Source organism: Caretta caretta, chromosome 1 (assembly GCF_965140235.1).
Source record: "Caretta caretta isolate rCarCar2 chromosome 1, rCarCar1.hap1, whole genome shotgun sequence".
Taxonomy (NCBI): Eukaryota; Metazoa; Chordata; order Testudines; family Cheloniidae; genus Caretta; species Caretta caretta.
This window is the reverse complement of record NC_134206.1, coordinates 261146653-261171777: the sequence shown is the minus strand read 5'-3', so window position 1 is coordinate 261171777 and position 25125 is coordinate 261146653. Positions and strand designations below refer to the sequence as shown.

Genomic DNA, 25125 nt, shown 5'->3' with positions numbered 1-25125 from the left:
AGCATCCACCTAAACATTCCCATTTCAGACATGTAAAGAAGCTGTTCTCTCTTCCTCACTGGCCAGCATTCTGACTCATACTTCATGACTGGCATAGTCATGATCTTTGTTCTTTAGTCCAGTGGCTCTCACTACTGTACCCCTTTCAGGAGTCTGATTTGTTTTGCGTACCCCAAGTTTTACCTCACTTAAAAATCATTTGCTTACAAAAATCAGACATAAAAATACAAAAGTGTCACAGCAACACTATTGCTGAAAAATTGCTCTTTTTACCATATAATTATAAAATAAATCAATTGGAATATAAATATTGTACTTACATTTCAGTGTATAGTATATAGAGCAGTATAAACAAGCCATTGTCATTACAACATTTTAGTCTGTACTGAATTCACTAGTGCTTTTTATGTAGCTTTTGTAAAACTAGACAAATATCTAGATGAGTTGATGTACCTCTGGAAGACCTCTGTATACCTCTAGTTGAAAACCACTACTGTAGTCTACTTGGCATATTCTTACCACAGAATTCCTGTCAACTCTCTCCATTTACACCAAAAGCTCTGCATGCGGCACCTAACATCTGCATCCACACTCCCATTCTCATTATCACTCAACACTTCAGTATCAAAGGCTAAAATTGTATTTTTATTTAAAAGTTTTCTCTTGGTCTCACAATCTTTGTCACTTTACACACTTTAAGTCTATGCCATCTTGTTTTACTAGCTTCTCCTTGTCCCTCTCAGTGAAACACCACATGCATTCTGACTGGTTGTCTGATTTGTAAGCCATTTCTCTTTTCTAATTCAGTCCTCCATAGCTCTAGGTCCCTTTCCAGTTCATATTTATTTTCATACCACAACATATCAGATGGGCCCCATCAGCTACTACCAGCATTTTACACACACTGTCAGCTAACTCTACTTGATGCAGATCTAATCAAAGTGCCTAAAATGTTAGCAGTCCATTTATTCTACAGTTCCTAACACTACTAGCACTAGTGGAACAAAAACTGATGTTAGAAGCAATGGAAAAGCTTTGCAAGACTTAAAGCAAGGAGTAGACAAGGTCTTCCACGCTAAAGAGAGGACTTGAATTTTTAATATTAAAAACAACAAGCAAAAATCCTCACAGCATTCAGGCCTTCTGTATGCATCATAAAGAAGCAAAAATAAAGACAGAAGCCCCTTCCCCCCCCCCCCCATTGACAGATCATCTTTAAGCCTGAAACTTAAAGATAAGAATATAAATGTCAACATTATTAACTATTTCACTGCTGATGATTTCAGCAGAAACATCCAATTAACATGCTTATCATGGGACGCAATTCAAGATTGGTGGATTGTTTGTGAGCTGAAGTCACAGCCATCAAAACCTCCTGCAAGAGGGTGTTTATCAGTAACAGCAGTCACAAAGCTGAAACCAATAAGGCAGCAGACAGACACAGAGGAAGGGGGAGGATTTGCTTGCACATGTTTAATGGTTTTACTTTAGGTCCCATTCAAAATACCCTTCTAAACATCAACAGGGAAGAAGAAAAAAATTATTTTTTAAAAGTGTCTTTTAATTCTGGAAGCGCTATTTAAATCATGCACTACTGAAGTCATTTAAACAAGATCAGATTTAAATTTATTGCCTTTCAATTTCTTTAGCCATTCCCTAAATCTAAATAAATTTCCTTGCTAACACTAAAGCTATTCCCATTCATAGGAACAGGAGCACCCAATTTACTGTCTTTTGAATCATCCATTATTTTTGGTCTACATTAAGAAAATTCATACTGGCATAACTCCACTGATGACGTTACACCAGTGCAAACTCCTAATGTATATTCACTATGCCAGTACAAGGCAGGGTTTACATAGGTGCAACTTAGGGCTTGTCTATACCAAGATGTTTAACTGAATGGTGCAACAATACCCGTTCACTGCAACTGTGTGTGAGAACACACTTACATCTACCATACTGGATAAAGATAATGACTTTTTACACTTTTTTTTAATTTATTTAATTCAGGGGTGGTTTTTTTTTTTTTTTTTACATGTTCCTAATTCTTTACTTTCTCCTCATTTTATAACCAAAAATTGCTAAAGTGGATGGAGGTTTTTGTAGTCTTTTCTCTAACTAGTTTCCTAATTATTAACGGAATATCAGATTTTACACACGTTTTTTAAACTACGAAGTTTCACACTTAAAATACTCATCTATTCTGAACAAGGTAATTCCAGGGCCTCATCAATACCCTTACTGTGAAAACAACAAACTGATAAACAGCGCATATTATATTTGGAACCAGCATCCTATATTCTGAATTTCCATTAGTCAGAAAGCAGAACATTTTGCCGAGGCTATGATCCTCTTTCAGGATTACCAGTTTGATATCAATGGGACTTGTGGTCTTAAGTTATTTAGGTGCCTAAATATGGGTTTAGGGTTTAAAAAGTTTGACCTGTTTATAATAAGTTCAGTACATTAACAAAGTTATTGTGAATGTCTAAATAACTTTCCTTGTTAACACTAACACAAGTTTGCTTTGAAGAGACACTGACTGTGGCACTGAGAGAAAAGTTTTAAATAAAAACACAATTTTGGCCTTTAAAACTGCAAGCATTGATGCACAGACTTAACTTTAAGCACTTCAGTGGGAGTAGTCCCACTGAAGGAATTATTTGTGTGTGTACAGTTTCATATCTGCTTAAGTGTTTGCAGAATTAAGGCCTTAATTTTCAGTCTTTTTCCTGTAGAAGTTTTGTAAAATTCAAATGCCAGTAACGGCATTTTAAAACCCCCAGTACTTGTAATTTAGGCCAAGATATTCAAAAGCGAATAGTCATTTCAAGGGCTTAAATTCTGGGTGCCTACACTGAGACATTTTAAAAGAGGTTTGGATTTTCAGAGGGTACGTGTGTGACGAGGCATACCTACTCTGCACCAGCCCCGAAAGGGTTAACTCTGCTTTGCAGGCTAAGGAAGCTATAACCCTCCCTGCAGGAAATTGCTACAAATGCCAACTACGGCTCACAGAGTTCCTGACTGGAGACTTCAGGTTGCCTGATGAGTCCAGAGAAAGGATGGCACTGGTTGGAACCCGGCCATTTGAGGACCCCAGAGACCTGGGGAGTTTCAATGAGGGGGAAAGGGTAAGAAGCAGCCCAGGGGACTCGCACTCTTTGCTGGTGAGTGAACTGAGAGACTGGTCAGTGTGCTATTGCAGGAACAAGAGGGGGAGGAATACCCGGTGCTGTACCTAAGCCAGAACCTATTACCCTGAGAAGTCAAGTACTCCATCATCAAAAAGGACGCCTTAGCGGTAAAATGGGTGAGAGACTCTAGGGTATTACCTACTAAGGAGCCCCTTTCGTCTTATTACAGACCATGCACCCCTACGATGTATCAACACCATGAAGGATTCGAACGCACGGATTATGAGATGGTATCTCACCATCCAACCCAGAAGTGGGCAAACTATGGTCTGCAGGACTGTCCTGTCCCTGAGCTCCCTGCCAGAGAGGCTAGCCCCTGGCCCCTCCCCGCTGTTCCCCCTCCCCTGCAGTCATGCTGCCGCACGGGTAGCACTCTGGCCCTCTGCTCCTGTCGGGCAGCACAGCAGCGTGGCTGGCTCTGGCATGGTAAGGGGGCGGGGAGCAGGGGGGTTGGATAAGGGGCAGGGGGTCCCCAGGGGCAGTCAGGGGACAGGGGGCAGTTGGATGGGGCAGAGGTTTGGGGGGGCCAGTCAGGGAACGGGGAGCACAAGGAGTTGGATGGGGGTGGGGTCCCAGGGGGCAGTTAGGGGTGGGGGTGTGGATAGGGGTCATGGCAGTCAGAGGACGGGGGGGTTGGGACCTTCCCCATCCAGGGGAGTGGTTAGGGGCCAGGATCCCGGGAGGGGGTGGTCAGGGGACAAGGAGCGATGGATGGGTCGGGGGTGGATAGGGGGCGGGGGCCAGGCTGTTTGGGGAGGCACACCCTTCTCTACCTGGCCCTCCATACAGTTGCACAACCCCGATGTGGCCCTTGGTCCAAAATAGTTTGCTCACCCCTGCTCCAACCCTACTAGTTCAGCATATTACACTGCCCGGGTAGGGCCCACACACTAATGCAGACTTTTTCTCCCAGATGAGAGAGGACAACAGGGACAGAGCCCTATACCTACCCCGCACCAGCCCCAAAAGAGTTAACTCTGACCCGCTAGGCATACTCAGCCTGGAGGCAGCATATAAAAGGCATCAGCCCTCCTCAGTCTGGGAAGGAAGGACGCAGGCTGCAAGCTCCCTCCAGGGAGTTGCTACAAACCCTGACTATGGCTCACAGAGTTCCTGACTGGAGACTCCAGGCTGCCAGATGAGCCCAGAGAAAGGACGACACTGGTGGGAGCCCAGTCATTTGAGGACCCCAGAGACCCAAGGAGTTTCGACGAGGAGTAACGGATAAGCAGCAGCCCAGGGGACTTGAACTCTTTGCCGGTGAGTGAACCGAGGGACTGGTCAGCGTGTTGCAGGAGGATCCCTGCTGACTCAGGGGTGAGCACTATTGCCAGGGCCCTGGGCTGGGGTTCGGAGGAGCAGGGAGAGCCCAAGTCCCATTACTAAGGGTGCCACAGACCCCTGAGTGGCGCCCCATTCCCCCAATAGGTCAACCGGCCATGAAATCTCAGAGGTGGGCTATTTCCCTGATTCTGGCCAGTGGGCCTTGCTGCCCTGAGGGGAAGGGCCACTCCCTGACTCTAGTCACTAAGTAATACTACCCCATGTTACAGTAAGGGTCCTCGGGGTAGGACCTAATCGGCTGCAGAATTGCCTCCACCCTTCCAGCTAACCCTATGTGACCTGACACGCCGTGACAGGGTGCTAAGCACTTTGTGAAAAATCAAGCCCCTTTAAGGTAGCTAGAATTGGATCCCAAAAACCGAGACACCCAAAACTGCTGGTCACTTTTGAAAACCTTAGCCTTAGTTCATTATGAATTGTAATCTAAAGATGAGAGTGTTTTACAAAGCCTCGACACTGTTTAAGAATCAAGTCTTTCAAACCATTATTTTAGTCGTCTGGATTTAAACTGCTCTACCCTGCCTACATCAGTTTGAAGTGAGCTGTAGCTCACGAAAGCTCATGCTCAAATAAATTGGTTAGTCTCTAAGGTGCCACAAGTACTCCTTTTCTTTTTGCGAAACAGGAGAAAGTTAGACTTGACTTAATTGGTTTAACAAATGATGCAAGAGTGTTCATACGCAAACTGTTTTAACTGAAGTGGTGCAACATCACACCTTTTTAATTAAACTGATGCAATTTTGTGTTTAGCCTGGGCCTCAATCTAGTAACATACCAAATTAAACTGCATTAATATACACCCCACTTTGTGCTGGTGCAGCATTTCCATGTTGGGGGTCTGCACAAACTTAATTACACCAGTGTAAATTTCCTTAAAGTAGAAAGGGTGTTACATACCTTATCTCCCCTCCTATAAATAGTCCTAATTTTTTTTAATCCACCTCATTCATCTCAGTGAGGTATTCACAATTTAGACATTAACAAGGTTAACTATTTCACTAATATTTTAAGCAAAAACATTCAGCTAATATGCTTACCAACAACATAGAATGTAGAGACAGAAGAGACCTCTTATGTCATTTTATTCATGCCTTGGGGCAGTGGTTTTCAAACTGTGGGTCGTGACCCAGTACTGGGTCATGGAACGTAAGGCACTGCTCGCGGCAGCTCTGGTCACCACTGTTGACCGGGCTGTAAAAAGTCCCGTCGGTGGTGCTGCCCCGCTAAGGCAGGCTAGTCCCTACCTGTTCCGACACCACGCTGTCCTCCAGAAGCGGCCAGCAGCAGGTCCGGCCCCTAGGCAGGGGGGACAGAGGGCTCTGCACACTGCCCCCGCCCCGAGCATCGGCTCCATACTCCCACTAGCCAGTTCCCAGCCAATGGAAGCTGGGGGAGGCAGCGGCCGCACAGAGCTGCTTGCGCACTTCTGCCTAGGAGCCGGACCTGCTGCTGTCTGCTTCCAGGGTGCAGTATGGTCCGCAGTGCCAGGACAGGCGGAAGGCCTGCCTCTGCACCCCAGCTGCGCCGCTGACCAGGAGCCACCAGAGGTAAACCCGTGCCTCAACCCTGTGCCCCAATCCCCTGCCCCAGCCCTGAGCCCCCCCTGAAATCGAGAGCCCCATCCTGCACCACAAACTCCTCATCCCTGGCCCCATGCTGGAGCCTGCACCCCCAGCCCAGAGCCCTGACCCCCTCCCAATCCCCTGCCCCAGCCCTGAGCCCCCCCCCAAACCTGGAGCCCCTCATTCCTGGCCCCACCCCAGAGCCTGCACCCCCAGTCCAGAGCCCCAAGCCCCTAATCCCTGGCTCCACCCCAGAGCCTGCACTCCCAGCCCAAAGCTCCTTCCCATACCCTAAATCCCTCATCCCCAGCTCTGTTGGGTCGTGGGCATCATCAATTTTCTTCAAATGGGTCTCCAGAAAAAAAGTTTGAAAACCATTGCCTTAGGGGTACTACCAGATTGTTCCCTACATATATTTTCCAAAGCTTTATCTAATTTTTAAAATGTTTCAGACAATGGGACTTCCACCTTTTTCCTGAGAGACTTCTCCAACCCCTAACAAACTTCTCACCATTAGGAAGGTTTTTTTTTTTCTTAATTTCAATCCATTATCCCAGGGATCAGAGGGGTGGAGGTAGAAGAGAGGAATCAGGCAGCCAACAAAGGGGTGGGAAAAGACCAGAGGGGGCACCAGTCAACTGGAGAAGGTGAATGTGAGGAGTCACCAAAGAAGAAAGAAGAGTATTTTCATCTCCATCAACCTCTTCAAACCCTGCTCACAAAAGGAGGCAGCCACAAACAGCCAAAGGCAATAGACAGCTATGTCAGACTAGAGCATATGCCAGGGAAACCAAGAGGAAACAAAAAAAATTAACCCACAATATGGAATATTTTGCAGTCTTGCCAACTTGCTGGATATCACCACAAGTATTGCAATTTGTTGTGTTTTTCTTAAATGACAGCTGCTAGACTCATGCTACAGCCTGAGAATCTTGGCTTTCATTAAAAGAAAAAAGTTTCTCTACAACCATGAGGGCAAGAAAAGGTTTAATATATAAAGCAAGGGCACACTCAATGCTGGAAAACAAGAAGGCAAATAAGAATCAAACTTTTAACATTTGACGTTGGCAATACTCTTTTAGGCTCCAGTATATAGTTAATACATCAGAAGAAAATACGTTTTTTTGCCAATATTTTCTAAATGGTGGAAGCTAGAATGTTAAGAAATTAAGTACATTTCTTTTCCACCAAATGTACACATTTTTCCTTCCAAATTAGTCTACTATATTAAGCTAAACTTCTATTTAAGCTTCTTTAAAAAAAGAATTGTGAGTAATCAACTAGCACCACAGGAAATCTTTTTCTGATAATGGATGAGCAAGATTGGATTTGTAGCACAAATTTCTACTCAAGTCTCATTCAGAAAAGTGAATATCACCTAGTGAAATACATAGATTCTTTACTCTTACTTTAAAAAAAAGACACTTCTGAAAATACGATAGCAATGTGCCAAGGTGCATTCTGCAGAAGGTGGATGAGCTACTTAAGAAATGGCCCAAAACTGAAGTTTGATCCCTGAAGGACAGCACTTGGAGGTTTTTTCCCCCCTAAATTTAATTTTTAAACCCTAGCACCAAATCCTGTTCTGAGGATGTAATGTTATACAAACATCTGGTATTGTCAAGCGTAGCTGTAATTCTCACCTATTTAAAAATCACAACCAAAACACGTGGACCTAATATTGAAAGGGGAATGATGGGGAAGATAGCCAAGGAAGAGCTACCTTCTTTAAAGAAACAGACTTCTTCAATGAAGCTAGGATTTGAACCACAAAAATTTTCTTCCTCATCTATATTTGTGACTCTAGTGACAATTCACATCCGCCTTGATACATATTCTCTCACAGGTACTGTCAGATTTAATAATTTTATTACGATAATGTTCAAATAAAAAGGAAACGGTACAGAGTTCAAGCACAAAAGTTTCTAGTTATCAGGGAATAAGGCACAGATTATCAAGGGGTGCGAAATTCGGTTAGGAGCTGGTAGCATAAGGAATACATAATCTGCAATCTCCCTGATTGGGGGTAAAAGTTTAACTGGTCAAAGTACAGACATTGAGATAAGGGGTATGTTGTCCATATAATGGCTATGTTCAAGTGTGGAGTATAATGAGCGAATAAGATGATGGGGATGGATCTACCCTCATTTGGTGGGATTTAATGTTCATTGAGTTTATGGTTCCAGTTCATATGGTCCAATGGAAAAAGCCTTTCAGTCCCTTTCCCATAGTGGATGCACGATGTCGTACCAGCTCACACCTCGTGGTATTGTCGGTGGCTGGTGATGTGTTCAATGTAGATGTCCCTGGACCATCGGATGGTGTCCAAGACCATGAGGCGCCGCATGAGCCGTGCGTAGCATCGACCGATCTCACAGGTCCGCAGCACATGCTCGTTGCAGGGGTCCCAAGTGCCCAGGGCTCCGACGATCAGGGCATCCATCTGCACCTCGTAGCCCTTCGCTCTCAGAGTGTCAGCCAGAGGGGCGTATTTTTCCAGCTTCCAAGCTCGGGCTTCTCAGAAGGCCGGGGTCCTGTTCTCGAAGGGGACCGTGATGTCGACAAGGATGATCTTTTTCTGGGCCTCGTCGGTGACTACCACGTCACGTCGCAACGGGCTGTCAGTACTGGGGATGGCGCAGTTCACGGTGACCTCCCCCAGGCGCGGTGCGATGGTTTTCACTAGGTGGTTCTGGATGGCGTTGTGGCGCAGCTGCCAGGCTCTGGAAGTGGGGCTTGCAGCTGCACAGGACGTGGGGCAGGGTCTCGTTGGAGTAGCTGCACTTCCTGCAACGCTTGTCTCGGTTCCCGTGGCGGACGGCTACTTTTGCTCCTATCCTCCTCACAAAAAATTACTCATCTACATTTTTAATTGCCAGTGAGCACATTTGGCACCATGCCTATCCTTTGACCAAACAGCAGACAAGGAAAAGGCATGCACACACAAAACAAAAAAATGCAATGCATAGGGAAATACCACCTTATGCATCTAAATTGATACTTTCTATGTATGTAAGGTAGACATAATATGCATCCAAAAGCAGATAGTCTGCATAATGATTATCAAAACAGACCTGTAATAAACGTAGTTATGTTTTAATCAAGAAAATATTCCTAAAATCATTGAGAATGACTTTCATGGCTAGCTTCCAAGTCCTTGTAATCTGTTTTAAAACACACTTCTCTAGTGGATGAGCCATTACAGTCTATCATGTAAATATACATTAAACAAAACATCATTGTCTATTATGTATCTCTGTACTCTTCTTTGGAGATATGCTTTTAGGTGAATCTTGAAAAGGTACTAAAACATGGATTCTTGACATACATCATAAAAGGTCCTTTGTGCTAATCTGCATTAAGTCTCAGTATGAGGTTTCTATGCTTATGCCAATGGCAGCAGGAGAGGTCTATTTTTTCAGACTTCTTTTTGTTTCCTTTCTTGTATGGTTAATTTTATCACCTCAGATTGTATTTTATCTAAAACCTCATGACATGGTTGTGGTAGTATGATTGTGAAGACTTTTGTTGCATGCTCTCTATTTTGAGGGTTTGTTGTTTGGTTGGGTTTTTTAATTTTTTTTTTTAAATGACGACAATGAGATTTAAGACACAGTCAAGCAGGGATAATTTGACTTTAAGGGATATATGCTAATAGCTAGAATACTGCATCCAAAACTCCAGACTTACACTTTATTATCAAGCTTTGACTGGGTTTTTTTAAAATGTGCGTTTGCAACATCTTCTCTCTCCAGAATGGTGAGCTATCAGAAATGGAAATAATGACCTTATAGACCCACCAGGAGACCTGTGGAAATGCTATAAGGATCATTCTCCAAGAACTAACAGAAGTCCTGTTCATTTCAAGCTCCATAAGAAACAAGTAGAAAATTAAGCATTTACTATAAATGGAAAAAGGCAAAACTGAAAATTCTTCATCAGACAAATGATTTGTCTATACAGGAAGGGTTGTGAATTTAAGTTGTTACAGTTATATGTATAACTCCCCATGTGGACACACTTATTTTGGGATAACAGTGCCTTTTTCCAGTGAACATGTCATTTTGGAAGTGGATTAAACTAAACTGAAAAAAAGACACTTTTATTCTGGAATAAGCATGTCCACCCAGGAGAGTTACACTCAAATAACTACAGTAGTTTAACTGTATCAGGTTTGTTTTGTTTGGTTTTTTTTGCAGTTATACTATCGGGTAGACAAGCCCTCAAAGGTTATAAATGAAGACAGATTTAAAACTATTTAAAAAGAGTAGGTGTCAATGTCATGAAGCTACTATTTCATGTGAGACATATTATTGCTAAGGTTATGTTTTAGTCACGGTTACAGTATTTTTAGTAAAAGTCATGGACAGGTCACAGGGAGTAAACAAAAATTCACAGACTGTGACCTGTCCATGACTTTTACTATATACCCCGACTAAAACATTGGGGAGGGAGACGGGGGGGGTCAGCCCTAGAAGCACCGTGGGTGCTGAGGGGGACACCCAGGGGAGAACGGCAGGTGCTGGGGGGGGGGGGAGGTTGGCAGGGCTGGTGCAGGTTCCCTACCTGGTTCCTGGGAAGCGGTGACCTCCAGCTCCTAACTCTACATGCTGCCTCCACTCTGCCCCAAGCCCCAGTTCTGCAGCTCCCATTGGCCGAGAACAGCGGCCAATGGGAGCTGCAGGGGTGGTACCTGCAGGCAGAGGCGGTACCTGTAGGCAGAGGCGGCACATGGAGCTGAGGGAGGGGACTTCCCATTGTCATTCTGGGGAGCCCCGCCAGGTAAGCACTGCCCAGCACCCCAATCCCCCCACATCCAAACTCCTTCTGCTAGGTTTCAGGGGGGCCCCAACACTGCCCCAGGAGCATCCGGTGCAACTGGCCCTAGGGTGACCAGATGTCCTGATTTTATAGGGTCAGTCCTGATATTCAGGCCTTTTTCTTATATAGGCACCTATTATCCCCCACCCCATCCCGATTTTTCACACTTGCTATCTGGTCACCCTAACTGGCCCAGGGGCTGCCCGACCTCCTCAGGCGGCTCCCGGGCCAGCCGCATGGGCCGCTGCAGAAGTCCCAGAAAGTCAGGGAATCCATGACAAAAACGGAGCCTGAATTCTGGCTACCTTATTAGAAATAATTTTACAGGGCATTCTTGAATTTAAGCAATTTAATTCACTTGTGTTGGCAACCTTTAGTCTGCGAGAGACTGGGAATTGCAGCCCATGACATAGATGATTTGCAATGTCTCATGCAACTGAATAGTCCAATCCAAGATTTGCATGATCTTTGGCAGTTATTGCAAATGTATGTATCTTGGTTGGGAGCTGCTTGCTTTCTACAAACAGGCTCTTTTCTCTTCAAGCTATAGGAGCCAGCTTCTGTCACGGACTTTGATACCCTGATGGAGACAATGGTCCACTAAATTCACTTGGGAGTGAAGAAAGAGAGGGCTAATTTCAGCACTTAATCAGACGCCGAAGCTACACTATTTTCCCTAAAGGATCATAAAGACTGTGCAAGACTCTGCTATAGCTAATAAATGTTTTTACCTACTATGTTAACTTTAGCATATCTTTATTAAGGCATTTTTTTGTGAACATGAACCCAGCCATTTGAAATAATGTTTTCACTGAACAGCTAAAGGAGGTAAATTCATGTTTTCTTTCTATTGCAAACAATAGAGTTGAGTATCATTATGAAGGCTTCCAAATCACAGAAATGTCAAATTGCTGAGTACTGAAGCAGATTCTACAGAAGGCTGCACGGAGAAATGAAAAGTGCTCTAAGAAGGTATGCCAAGATTCTCCAGAAGAAGCAAGCAGACTGTTTGCAAAAGTTTAAGGGTCAATTCCAAGACAGAAATGAAATAAAAAGGTTTTCAAAAACACACAGTGAACAATCTTGTGGAAGAACTTTTCGCAACTACACCTATCAGTTGGTGACACCTTCTAGCAAAGGAACGAAAACAAATTTAACCTGTTGGATCAGCATTGGGATGCAGATAGTTCTCAGCTTGCCAACCTCACTGTTTCCTTGTATTCCCCTGCCTGTCTATATCCAGCTGTCGTCTCTCATCTTATACTTCAACTGTAAACTCCTTGGGGCAAAACAGTCTTTTAATTCTGTATTTGTACAGTATGTAGCACAGTGGGATACAGGTCCATGACGAGGGTTCCTAGGCACTATGGTAATACAAATAATAGTTTTTAAAAAAATCACATGCCTAACCAAATTAGTTATACTAGTCCAACAATCTGTGCCTAGACCAGGCAATAGTGTTTTGCTTAGAATAAAAGCTTTATAGTAACTAGTCCACACACAGGTGCATTAGGAAAGCATGTTCTCATTGTATAAAACTCAGGCCCCGGCTACACACAAACTTGCACAGTTTAAAGGCATGTCTTTAAACCAATTCAGTTAAACTGGTACAAATCCCTACCCAGATGCTCTTATTTTATTATTCAAGCTAAATAAGTATAAGCCGCTCTTAAAACAAGACCATCCACACAGGGTTTTCTGCCAGTTTAACTTAAAGGGTTTAAAGACATGCTTTTAATTACTTGCTCTCATAAAAAAGGTTTAAATCTACACTGAATTCCAAAGGAAGATAACACAGAACTGCAGGACATAGTATATGATCTTAGAAGGGTGACTTAACATGCGCTCTGTTCCGGCTGTCTTGAAGTAGAAATAAGTTATGTAAGGCAAGAACAGAAAAATAGTCATTCAGCAAGGGTTTCCTTATGTGTGACTATTAAGACAGAAGGCAGAACCTGGAATTTGTCAGCGAGACAGAGGCAGCAGCTCTCTATGGCTACAAGGATGATCTTTTTTGTAGAGGGCTGCTGGATCCACCAGCATCAGGGTACTGATTTCTCATTATCAGGACTTCCGTAGTAGATCAGTCTTCACCCTCCAAGCAGCTCAGGACTCTACTAGAAACCTTATCAGTTTGTTTTCCATTACAGTGCTTTTTAATAATGCTGACTGTGAGAAATTGAGATGGAATTTTAAAAAGTAAAAACTTAAATAAAAGAATTAGTAAGTGAATCTTACCTTCCTTCATAACTAATTGAGTTTCCCTTTCAAGCAACATGCTATTATTGCATCACCTCTCTCCTAATAATCTGTCAAGCTGCCTAAAAAATAAACTATCACCCCTTTATTTTTCAGTTTGACTTCTTATCCTCTGATCCACTAATTAGCTTTTTTGGCCTTTGATCCTCTGCCTTCTCTGCATGTATTTTGACCTTCTTGCTATCTACCACTTTATACTTTACACTTGCATTTTGACCACTCTCTCTCTCATGGCATTCATCTTCCATTATATTTTATAGTGCCTCCCATTTCTCTTATCTAATCTGATTCTATATTTTTCTACAGCACAAAAAAGCCTCGCTGGTTAAGAGGTGGGGGTTGTTTTCTTTTTTTCTTTTCCAGTTTCTAGCTATAGTCATTTAGATATGTAAAGTTTATTTGTTTTAATGGTGAAAAACTAAGAACAAAAAAGTTTTTTCCACATCTTGCATAAATAATCCACCACATTTTCACTCATCAATACAAAATAATTTAAATGTATTTGCTGGTTTATCTGATTTCTGAACTACAGCCTGCCAAACTAGTAAAGGTCATCTCCATAGTTCAATATACTGTAAACAAAAAGTTCATCCAAAATGAGATTACAACCCCTACACTCATGAAAACATAAAAGCTTCAGAATCTTCTCCCACAATGTCCATGCGATAGGACAAAGATAGCAGTATGCTACTGAGAAAGGGGTGATGTGAAGACTGATTAATGTTTGTACATTGCTTCAAAAACACAAAGCATTGTCTAAATGCTATATATTCTTATTATATGTCCATTGCCTCACAAATGGAATGAAATACCAAATGCTAGCAAGCAAGTATATCTGCTGCTCTGTGGATCTCACAGCTAAGAATGTTTTCACTACTTGTCTGGAGGGTAAAGAACAGACCTTTCTAAAAGTTATCTACTTTATTATTTTTGGTATCAGGAGAGCACCTTTTATTCCACATTGATATGGAAGGGAGGAGAGAAATCAGAGGATTTCTGACTTCTACTCAACCAGTCAAGGCTTAAACAGAAATATCTATTGGCAGCTTTATCTGAAGGTAATAGCTGCCTAGAGTACTAAAAGCATCCCTATTTCTATTAGCTTGGCTGTAATGAAAAGATTTAGTGTCAAATCCTGCAAAAAGCTGTATTCATTTTGTTAACTGCCACACACAGCCCAGGAGTTGAACTGTAGAATGATTTTTTTATTTGTGGAGAGAAAAAGAACAAAAGAAGAAGAAAAGCACTACAGGTTAGGTTGGCTAAGTTTATCAGCAATACAGCCAGAAGTCCTAACACAGGGGTGGGCAAACTACGGCCTGCAGGCCAGATCCGGCCCCTCAGGGCATTGGATTCGGCCCACGGGATTGCTGCCTCTGTGGCGCCGCGGGCCCTGCGCCGTTCCCGGAAGCAGCTGGCACCACATTCCTGCAGCCCCTGGGGGAGCGGGTGCAGAGGGCTCCACGTGCTGTCCTTGCCTGTGGGTATCTCCCCCAAAGCTCCCATTGGCCACCCCGGCGTGTGCTGCTGCCACCCCGGAGCCACTCCAGGTAAGCGGCACTGGACCAGAGCCTGCACCCCGATCCCAGATCCCAACTCCCTGCCCTGAGCTCCCTTGTACATCCTGCACCCCAACCCCCTGCACTGAGCCCCCTGCTGCATGCCCACACCCTTCCTGAACCCCAACCCCCTTCCCTGAACCCCCTCATAGACCCTGCACCTCTCCTCTGCCCCAACTCCTTGCCCTGAGCCCCTTCCTGCACACCACACCCCCTCCACACTCCCTCCCGCACCCCTACATTCATGGCCCCGCATGCAATTTCCTCACCGAGATGTGGCCCTCGGTCCAGAAAGTTTGCCCACCCATGTCCTAACAGATATTGTTCTTTCCAGAAGATGATCTTGAGCCGCAGGCTCTATTACGCATCACATTGTCCTTTAGTGGGACAATCACTGGAAGTAAGTTTTATTAATATAGTCTATAATCCATGTGTTTTTGATTAGAAGCCTTATTACAACTAGAGAATGCTTATTTTCTTGGTATTCCTGTCCCATGAGAATATACTCATGAGACAGGAATCTATGCTAATATTTCTGAAAACAAATACTATAATCATTAAAAAAAGAATGTCAATGGACCATTTAGGCATAAAAAGTGACCTTCACATTTGTCATAAGGTGGAGAACGTTTTCTAAAATCTAGATTTCAGAGTAGCAGCCGCGTCAGTCTGTATTTGCAAAAAGAAAAGGAGTACTTGTGGCACCTTAGCGACTAACCAATTTATTTGAGCATAAGCTTTCCTGAGCTACAGCTCACTTCATCGGATGCATCCAATGAAGTGAGCTGTAGCTCATGAAAGCTAATGCTCAAATAAATTGGTTAGTCGCTAAGGTGCCACAAGTACTCCTTTTCTTTTTTCTAAAATCTAGATGTTTTAAAAAATAGTCAGTGTTAAGACAAAATGACATTTGGTGGTGTCAGATAGACATATTGATTCAGAACTCAGAAATAAAAAAGTAGAGAAAATGCTAAACAGTAAAGTTAAGATATCAGATAAAAATAGCTGTAACTTTTTTAAAGTATACCAGAAGTACGAAGCCTGCAAAAGTCTTGACTGACCTGTTGATCTATAAGAGAGTATAGCAAGCAACTGAGGATAAAAGACACTGCAGAGAAGTTAAATTATTTCTTTGCATCACACTTCACACCAGAAGAAATCTGGGCAACAGATACACTTACCAGGTAATAAACAGTAGGTACAATCAGAATGATGTAAGTGGTGATGAAACAAACAATTTAAACAGCAACGAGTCATCATGCTCAGAAGGTGTGCAGCCAAGAGTTCTACAGGAACTGTAGAATGAAGTAGCTGAACTGTTAACAAAACAGACTCAGGGCTTCATTCTATGAAAACTTCAGTGCACACCAGCAGGGTCTACACAGAGCAATTAACACGCAACACATGCACATTACCCCACTTTGTAAACAAACCCTCACCATTTAAAATACGCTCCACAACCTCATTAAAATACCATAACCAGAATTTTTGTTATAAAGACATTGAAGATGACCTCTGTGAAAGGATTATTTTATGAGCTGGGTTTGACACAACTTAATTATAAACCCAACTCTTTTACAAATGTGAACAGCAACTCTAATTTCACTAGAACAAGAATATTTAAGCAGGTTCCCTTTTTTAAAACATCGGAATTAATTTTATTGCAGTTTTCTATTGTGTGTCATCCTTTTTTGGCTTACCCTTATTTTGTGCTTCTATCTTTGGCACAACAAAGTATTCCCAATCCTCCTGCGAGAGGCAGTTTTGCCGCCCTAAGGCTCCCTCGGCCTCAAAGTCCGCCCCCGCTCTCCATGAGTTTTGTGTAATTTATTTTATACTGCCACAAATTTAAAATTTTCAAATACACTGCAAATTTTTATGCTGACAACAGTGTAGGAATTATTGGGAGAAGACTGGAGGTTTTGACAGCTGGATAGGGAACAACTGAGGTTTTTGTTCAAGTTTGTTTTAGTTTCTGTTATCCATAAGGTAACTGATGATTCTGATACTAGCAAAGTGACCTCAAATTCTTTCAACACCTTTTGGAAAGCGGAATGGAGTTGATTCCTAGTTCAACACCTCAGAAACCCTTAACAGCAGCTAGTTTGGCCCACTATAGCCCAAATATCTGCCACTATGCAAAAGTGACAAACTTTTTAGCTTGATGTTTTTGCTAGAGTGATCAGCAGTGAAACAGACAACATTGACATTTAAATGGTTTATATTCCACAAAGGTGAATGCAAGTTCACACTTCACTGTCGTTTCAGGCTGTCTGAAGACTCAACTATTACTTTGGCTCACATTTTGAAGGTTTAATTTTTAAAATGAACGCTTAGATTTTTCTGCCATAATATGCAGCAATATAAAAATATCTGCAGTAGCAAGGAACTATATGTCGCCGAGGATCCTGATTATTCTGTAGATAACGTGTCCCAATTTTTCCTGTGCACACCTAATAGACAGAGTCTGAAAAGATTCCCAGTTCTGGACCTCCCATCAATATCTCCATGTGGATACTAGAAATCGAGGCTATGCCTTCACTGACAAACAAGGTATGTTTTTACAATCTAACTCCCATTAGCTATTTTGCTGTAAAATCCTAGTAATGAGAATGCTATGTAGTTTTTACTGGGATTAGGTAGGCAAGGTCAAACCCAGATTTTGGGGGACAGGGAGGGAGGGCGCGGGGGGAGGGGGAGCTAGAGTATAATGTTGAACTCACCTAGCTATATAGCTTGCACCTTACCTCCACTAGGACTTTACAGCAAGATCATGAGGCTTGGCAGAATTCAATTTTTTTTTTAAATAATTTCTGTTCTTATTTTTATCAATTTAAAGTTTCACACATGTGGGACAGTATATGGGGGTCAGACAATAATAATTTAATTACAGTAGATGCCAAGATTAAAAAAAAATCAAAGCTTTATAAACTGTTAAAACACAAATTGTCAACATCACCTCAAAATACACCAAGTAAATATCCTTAAATTGAACTCCAGTAAATCCTCAAGCAGACTTTCTTCTTTGCCTATCTGTAAATTTCAATTATCAATTAAAGTATTTTTTGCCGGTTTGCATGTGTATGAGGAAGTTGGTATTTCCTGAAAGTTATCTCTAGGCTTGGAGGGATTAGATTTTTAAACATGCATTAGCTACACCTTGCTGTTAAAAAAAAAAAAGACAGCAGCTGACCTTTCAGCAGTGAAGAGACCTCCCACACTGTTACTGCAAACCTGTAAGCCTATGTCATCCCTACGTAATTAACTCCTCTCCAGTTAGCCTAGCTCCAATGACAGAATCACACTGAGGTAACATGCCAGACGCACACAGAATGATTACCTTACTTCACAGAATGTGTTTTACCGGTTGATGAGTTGCACTAACTAGAGCTGTGGCCTATACCCCTGGATGGGCCAGCCAACTCCAGATGTTATAATTCAATTAAACTGTTATGGGCTAAACAGATTAGTCTTATTTTGAGGTACATGAATACACCCATCTGCTCTTGTGCATTAGTCTACAACTGTAATGTCATGCAGATTTTCAAAATGAAGTGACTATACAAGCCACCAAAGCCTATTACCATTTTTTGAAGCATCTTTCAAGAAAATCTAGAGTCTTGTTAAATGCAAAGGCAAGATACTCATGATTCTTAGCTAGTCATACAGGAGTTTTTCTTAAATATAAACAGATGACTAGAAGAACTTGAAGCTAACAATGCTCTGCAAGCAGTATGTGTTTCTACAGACTGCTCAAAATAATCTGCAAGTTAAAACCAAAAGTTTAAAAAAACAAGATATACTCTTGACATTAAAAAAGCCTGTTTATAGAAGTTAAACTGGGACAGTAAATCCAAAGAATCATACTAAGCATGTCTGACTATGAATGCAAATATATAGCCTCAGCATAACCACTTATCTCTAGGTTCGATTAAAAAAAAAACCGCTCACAAACATAGATGACCTCAGTTATGTCCTATTCCTATTTAGTCATATATAATATATATTATTAACATATGGAGTATCACAAAGCAGGCACAGGAGAGTCTGCTGGGCACCATCCTGCAGTCAGTGTTAAGCAGCACTAGCAATTTGTCTTCTCGCATTTTCCTATGAAACGAACAGCTCTAAGAACTGGTTCTAGCTTGGGACACATCTCTTGAGTTCGGTCTCTCCTCCCGCCTACACACCCATTTACACTAGCAGCATGTTAAACAAACCCAATGGGGTTTGTAGTGCTATGAAAATAACCTCGGGAGTTTATCCACACTCCGGGGGCAGACTAATTGCAACCACTAAAGGTTGGTTAGCGGCTTACTCGGGGGCGGCAGGGAACCAGGACAAATCGCTTGCGCTCAGAGAGGCTCCTAGTCTCTCCCCGGGCCACATCCCACTCTAGCCTCCCGCAGGCGGTGCGGCTCGGCTCTCGACCCCGCAGCTGGGCGGAGCTGGCGGCCGGGGCTGTGCCGGGGGGCAGGTGGGATGCCCCGCGGGCCCCTTGGGGCCTCGCACGTCGCGCCGAGGAAGCGGCGGTGAGGCTCGTGCCGCGGGCAGAGCGCGGCGCTGCAGGCCCCATCCGGCCGCGGGCAGACCGGGCCCCAACCGCCCGTCAGCAGCGCGGCCCCCGCCCTGAGGGAAGGAAACTGCGGGCTCCGGGCCCGTTTCGTCGCCTCCTCCTGGCGGAACCCAGGGCTGCCCCTTTCTCCGCACGGGGCGGGGCTCAGCCACCAGTTTAAACTCCCGGCCTAGACCCTCCCCCCCCACCACCACCCCGGCCGCGCACGCTGCGGGCCCCGCCTCAGCCCCCAGTCGAGCCGCCCGGGCAGAGGCCAGCGAGCGGCCACCCCCGGCTTCGAGTCGGGAGCGGCCCCGGGAGACCCCTGGCGGGGCCGGGGATCGCACAGGGCGGGGCCGGTCTCCAGCCAGACCCCCGCTGCCCCTGGGTGCTGGGGAGGGGCCTGCCCGCGGGAAGAGCGGCAGCGCGGGGCCCCAAGGAGGTGCATGGCAGGGGCTAGCGGAGACCCCGCCGTGCTGTGTGTGCCCGTGGGGGGGGCCCTGTCCCGCACTCACCGCCGAGGAGCCGCCGCCGCTGTGGCGCGCGTAGCCCCCTTCTTCTTAGCGCTGGGGGCAGCTCCTCCCGCCCGCTCGCTTCACCCGCCGGGGAAGCGCGAACCCCAGAAACTGAAAACAAAATAAAATTAAAAAATAAAAACTTTCCTCGCCGCCGTCTCCCTCCCCCAGGAGCACGAACCCAAACACACCAAGACACACCTCCGTGCCGCCCCCCGCGCCGCTCACTGGACAGTGTTGCGACGACCTCCCCGCCTATTCGCTTAATTCCCTGTCCATCATACACCTCCTCGCCCCTTTTCACCCCTCCGTGCTGTTAATTGGGTATTGCCTCGATGATCTCTCCGCCCATTAGCCACAACTCTTGCCTATCATAACAATACCCACCTTTCCGCATCTCCAATTGGGTAGCGTCGTCACTACCTCCCCACCTATTGGCTACATTCAGCGACAGTCATATGTTGATACATGCCCCTCCACATAATTCATTGGCTGGAGACTCGCTTCCCTTCTCCTCATTGGCTACAAGCCTAGCCCGTTGGATGAGTTCACGCCCATTTCTCCTGCCCTTCCACAGCCTTCATTGGGCTGTATTTTTAGTCTCTCCCACCCATTGGGTAAATGCTGGGCTCGTCACAAACAGAGTGCCCCCCACCGAGTTGCGGGTCTCATGCTCCCCTGTCGTTGGTGCTTAACCGCGCTCCCCCAGCCCTGCGCATGTCAGGTGGTTAGAAGAGCTACGTCAATCAATTGTAGACATGCCCACCGGCTCCAGTGTGGGCCCAGTAAGAGGGAAAGATTATGACGTGTGCTCAGGTTAGTAATAGGTCCACAGCTTTAAACATTCAGAGACGCGAAGCGACCCACTGCCCCCTCCCTTCGACTGGCTCATAACAGAGACGCAGCACCCCACCCCGCGTAGCTTGCGACGCTGTTTACCCCCCGCTTGCACCGCCCTCTGCAGGCTTCAGACGGATTGAAGCGCTATTTGGCACGGGAGGTGTCACTCTTAGTGCAGCTCGCAAGCCATTGGTGGAAGTAACTAAGTGTGCCCCGCCCATCCACTTTTCAGCGGTTGGGCAACAACAAGCAATGCGATTGGTCCCATCAACCATCGCTTCTGATGATTTAACAGCGTGGTTACCATCTAACTGCGCCTCTGATTGGACAATAGTCATGCACCACTGAGCGCTAAACCCTCACACCCCATGCTTAGCCAAGGGGTCAATGTGATCAGGTGCCCTGTGACGTGCGCAGGCGCAGGGCTACGGCCGGTGGTTGCGCGTGGCGTTGTCCGGCTTGGAGCTTGAGTCCCCGCAGAGCCGGGCAGCCTCGCCGGGGACCCCGGTCCCAGCCCTGCCGGCAGCCTCGGCGCGGCCGCGCGTGACCTCCGCACGCCAGCAGCCGCCGGGCCCTGCGCCGTTCGGGGCGTGTCACTCCGCGACAGACACCGCCGTGGCGTCCCGCCGCCGCGGCACAGCGCAGATCAGCTTCGCGGCCGCGCGCCGGGTTTCCGAGCTAATCCCGTGGTTATGACCCGGACCTAGGTACGGAAATGAGGGGACAAAACTGGCCGTTATCCTGCCTAGCAGCCGCCGCCGCCGCCGCCTACGCGAGCCCTGCCCCACCCGTCCTTCCTGCCGGCCGTCGCGGCGCGTTTTACACTTAAGGGGATGAAATCCTGGCTCCGCTGGCGTCAGCGGAATCTGGGTTTCCTCCTCGGGGCTTTGAACTCTTGCCCGTAATCCACTGTATTTTGGACAAGGTTCTGAAGCCGTGGGGTTAATGAACTCTCCAAAACCTAGGTCCAGAAACGCCAAATTTGTTTTGTTCTGTGGACCCTGCTGATAAATGTCTTTTAGCCGTTGTGGGGAGAGCTGCCACTGGGGTGACTGAAATTATATAGAGTTTTTTTTCCAAGCGTCTGATCAGCATCATTTATACCGATAGTTGTTTATAAATAAAAATGGATCCTGGGACTCCAGCTGCCAGGAGTAAGGGGGTTATAGACTGGGGACTGGGAGACCAAAACGAAAGACAGAGGAGCAGGAGCCTGCCTGGGAGGGATTATGAAGTGGTGGGCAGGGGACCAGGAAGGAGCTACAGGGGCTGGGGAGTGGAAGGCACATGCACGGGGGTGTCAGAGTTGTGCTTTCTGGTCTCCAAATGGGAAGACGGGATATATGGAGGTGTACAGATCCTACTGGGACAAAGCGAACTCATGGAGGATGAGGGGGAAGCAAAGAAGATTATAGAATAGGAACGGGGAAAGAGGGCAGTGAAAGGGGTGCCTGACACCAGCAGAGACATAGATAGGGGGCTTATGCAGGGTTCAGCAGAGGCCCAGGGATAATGTGACTGTTCTAGGGGTACCAAGAACTGTGAATCATTTGTCACCGCTCCTGTCCCCAGCGTGAGAGAGACTTGCTGGTCCTTAGCTGCATGTCAGCTCCCTGACGTTACCAGCCCTTTAGCTACCCAAACACTCTCCCTTGGCTAATGCTGCCCTTAATTTGCTTTACAGGTTAAAAATAAGTGCACCCTAGTCCCCAAGCTCCTTTGGTACATTCACCTGTAGCTTCCAGACCCTCATCTGGTGAAGCTCACAAAAATACCAGGTCTGCTGTCCACAAGGGAAACAGTGTACATACCAACTTGTATGATTCAACTCAGGATCAGCAGGTTGCTTAACATCACAGCACTTAGATGTATTTATAGTGAAAATGGATAAATTTATTACCAAAAGGTTCAAGATTCAAGAGATAGTGAGTAAGGATAATGGAAATAAAAGGTTTCAGAGTAGCAGCTGTGTTACTTGTATCCGCAAAAAGAAAATGAGTATTTGTGGCACCTTAGAGACTAACAAATGTATTTGAGCATAAGCTTTTGTGAACTAGAGCTCACTTCATCGGATGCATGCAGTGGAAAATACAGTGGGGAGATTTTATATACCCAGAGAATATGAAACAATGGGTGTTACCATATACACTGTAACGAGAAAAGGAGTCCATCTTTGTGTGGAATGTTGGTGTAGAGAGCGTCTATATCCATAGTGGCTAGGATGGTGTTTTCAGGAAGATCACCTGCTGAAGTGAAGAAACAGATTCACAGAGCCAGAAGAGTACCCAGAAGTTACCTACTACAGGACAGGCCCAACAAAGAAAATAACAGAATGCCACTAGCCATCACCTTCAGCCCCCAACTAAAACCTCTCCAACGCATCATCAAGGATCTACAACCTATCCTGAAGGACAGCCCTCACTCTCACAGATCTTGGGAGACAGGCCAGTCCCTGCTTCCAGACAGCCCCCCAACCTGATGCAAATACTCACCTGCAACCACACAACAGAACCACTAACTCAGGAACCTATCCTTGCAACAAAGCCCGTTGCCAACTGTGGCCACATATTTATTCAGGGGACACCATCATAGGGCCTAATCGTATCAGCCACATCTATCAGAGGCTCGTTCACCTGCACATCTGTCAATGTGATATATGCAATCATGTGCCAGCGATGTTCCTCTGCCATGTACATTGGCCAAACTGGACAGTCTCTACGTAAAAGGAATAAATGGACACAAATCAGACGTCAAGAATTATAACATTCAAAAACCAGTCGGAGAACATTTCAATCTCTCTGGTCACTCGATTACAGACCTAAAAGTGGCAATTCTTCAACAAAAAAACAGACTCCAATGAGAGACTGCTGAATTGGAATTAATTTGCAAACTGGACACCATTAACTTAGGCTTGAATAAAGACTGGGAGTGGATGTGTCATTACACAAAGTAATACTATTTCTCCATGTTTTTCCCCCGCACACACACTGTTCCTCGGACGTTCTTGTCAACTGCTGGAAATGGCCCACCTTGATTAACACTACAAAAGGTTTTTTTTTTCTCTCCTGCTGGTAATAGCTCACCTTACCTGATCACTCGAAGTGAGCTGTAGCTCATGAAAGTTTATGGTCAAATAAATTTGTTAGTCTCTAAGGTGCCTCAAGTACTCCTTTTCTCATTACAATGTGTATGGTAACACCCATAGTTTCATATTCTCTGGGTATATAAAATCTCCCCACTGTATTTTCCACTGCATGCATCCGATGAAGTGAGCTGAAAGCTTATGCTCAAATAAATTGGTTAGTCTCTAAGGTGCCACAAGTACTCTTTTTTTGGAAATAAAAGGTTACATATAAAACAAAATCATAACATGCTTTCTGGAAACGAAACTTAACAGGCTAACCTCCTGTCCAAAGAATTCTTATCTCACCCAAAGTCTTCTGCAGCATTTCCAACCAAGGCTGGTTTAGATCCCATTTTCATGAATGTAAACACATTGCCTGTTTACTTCCTAGCTGCAAGATGATGGAATGTCTTCTTTGTTCTGCAAATATACCTTTGAAATTGTGTCTCAGGATAAGGTTTTCTCCCCCTGCTCTGTTTCCCTACCTGTTAATTCCTTTCTACAATTCTTACAGTCCTTCATTTGCATTTAGATTAGATGGGTGATGTGAGACCTATTGTGTTAAAGTGCTTAATTTACATCTCAACAGAGGGGAATACACATCTCTTGTCTGAAAGAAATTCTGCTTGCCAGCTCTGCCTTGATACAGACTTTAAAACATATTTTCAGTATCTAGACATAACTCCTTACATATAATTGTGAAATGTATGTACAGATACTATTGATGACCAGTGTGACCCCAGCTTTCATTTAAGACCTTGCATGACATTCTTTGGTGAAGCAGAATGTACACACCAGAACCAGGATATTCCTGTAACACTCTTGCCAGTTGGCATTAAGGGGTTCTTGGGATACAGATAGATCCTCAGCTGTGCCTTACCTTATATGTTTCCAATTCTAGTTCCTAAAGCATTGCCAAGTGTTGCTTGCATAATTTTAAGGACTGCCACATTCGACCTAACACATGGCTGTATAACAGTGGAATCCTTTTCTTTGGGATTCTCCAACAGAGAACCTTACCATACTGACAGTTTTCAGAGTAGCAGCCGTGTTAGTCTGTATTCGCAAAAAGAAAAAGGAGTACTAGTGGCACCTTAGAGACTAACCAATTTATTTGAGCATAAGCTTTTGTAAGCTATAGCTCACTTGATGAAGTGAGCTGTAGCTCACAAAAGCTTATGCTCAAATAAATTGGTTAGTCTCTAAGGTGCCACTAGTACTCCTTTTTCTTTTTACCATACTGACTGAATGGAATTTCTGGTCAGCAGAAATTACCATTTCAATCATTCTAATGTTGGCCTGGGAACTGTAGAGGTGTGACCTGCCTATCATGTTACTGAATAAGC

The 25125-nt window shown here is 44.8% G+C and overlaps 1 protein-coding gene and 1 long non-coding RNA gene across 4 annotated transcripts in view; one reads left to right on the top strand and one right to left on the bottom strand.

Moving 5' to 3' along the window:
• The window catches only part of TNRC6B (trinucleotide repeat containing adaptor 6B), a 222269-nt gene that overhangs the window by 196096 nt on the left and 1048 nt on the right, over positions 1–25125 (bottom strand). The window contains exon 1 of one of the 3 annotated variants that reach the window (XM_048834703.2): positions 19816–19874. The exons of 1 other annotated variant lie outside the window; for it this stretch is intronic. The gene's annotated coding sequence lies outside the window, so the exon portion shown is untranslated. Of the gene's footprint in view, positions 1–19063; positions 19156–19815; positions 19875–25125 lie in introns of those variants that run through there. One more of the 3 variants, XM_048834752.2, reaches the window with a different exon arrangement.
• Positions 21027–24224, top strand: LOC125629291 (uncharacterized). The gene is made up of 2 exons (XR_007354393.2): positions 21027–21362; positions 22340–24224. It is a non-coding gene; the product is annotated as an uncharacterized LOC125629291 (long non-coding RNA).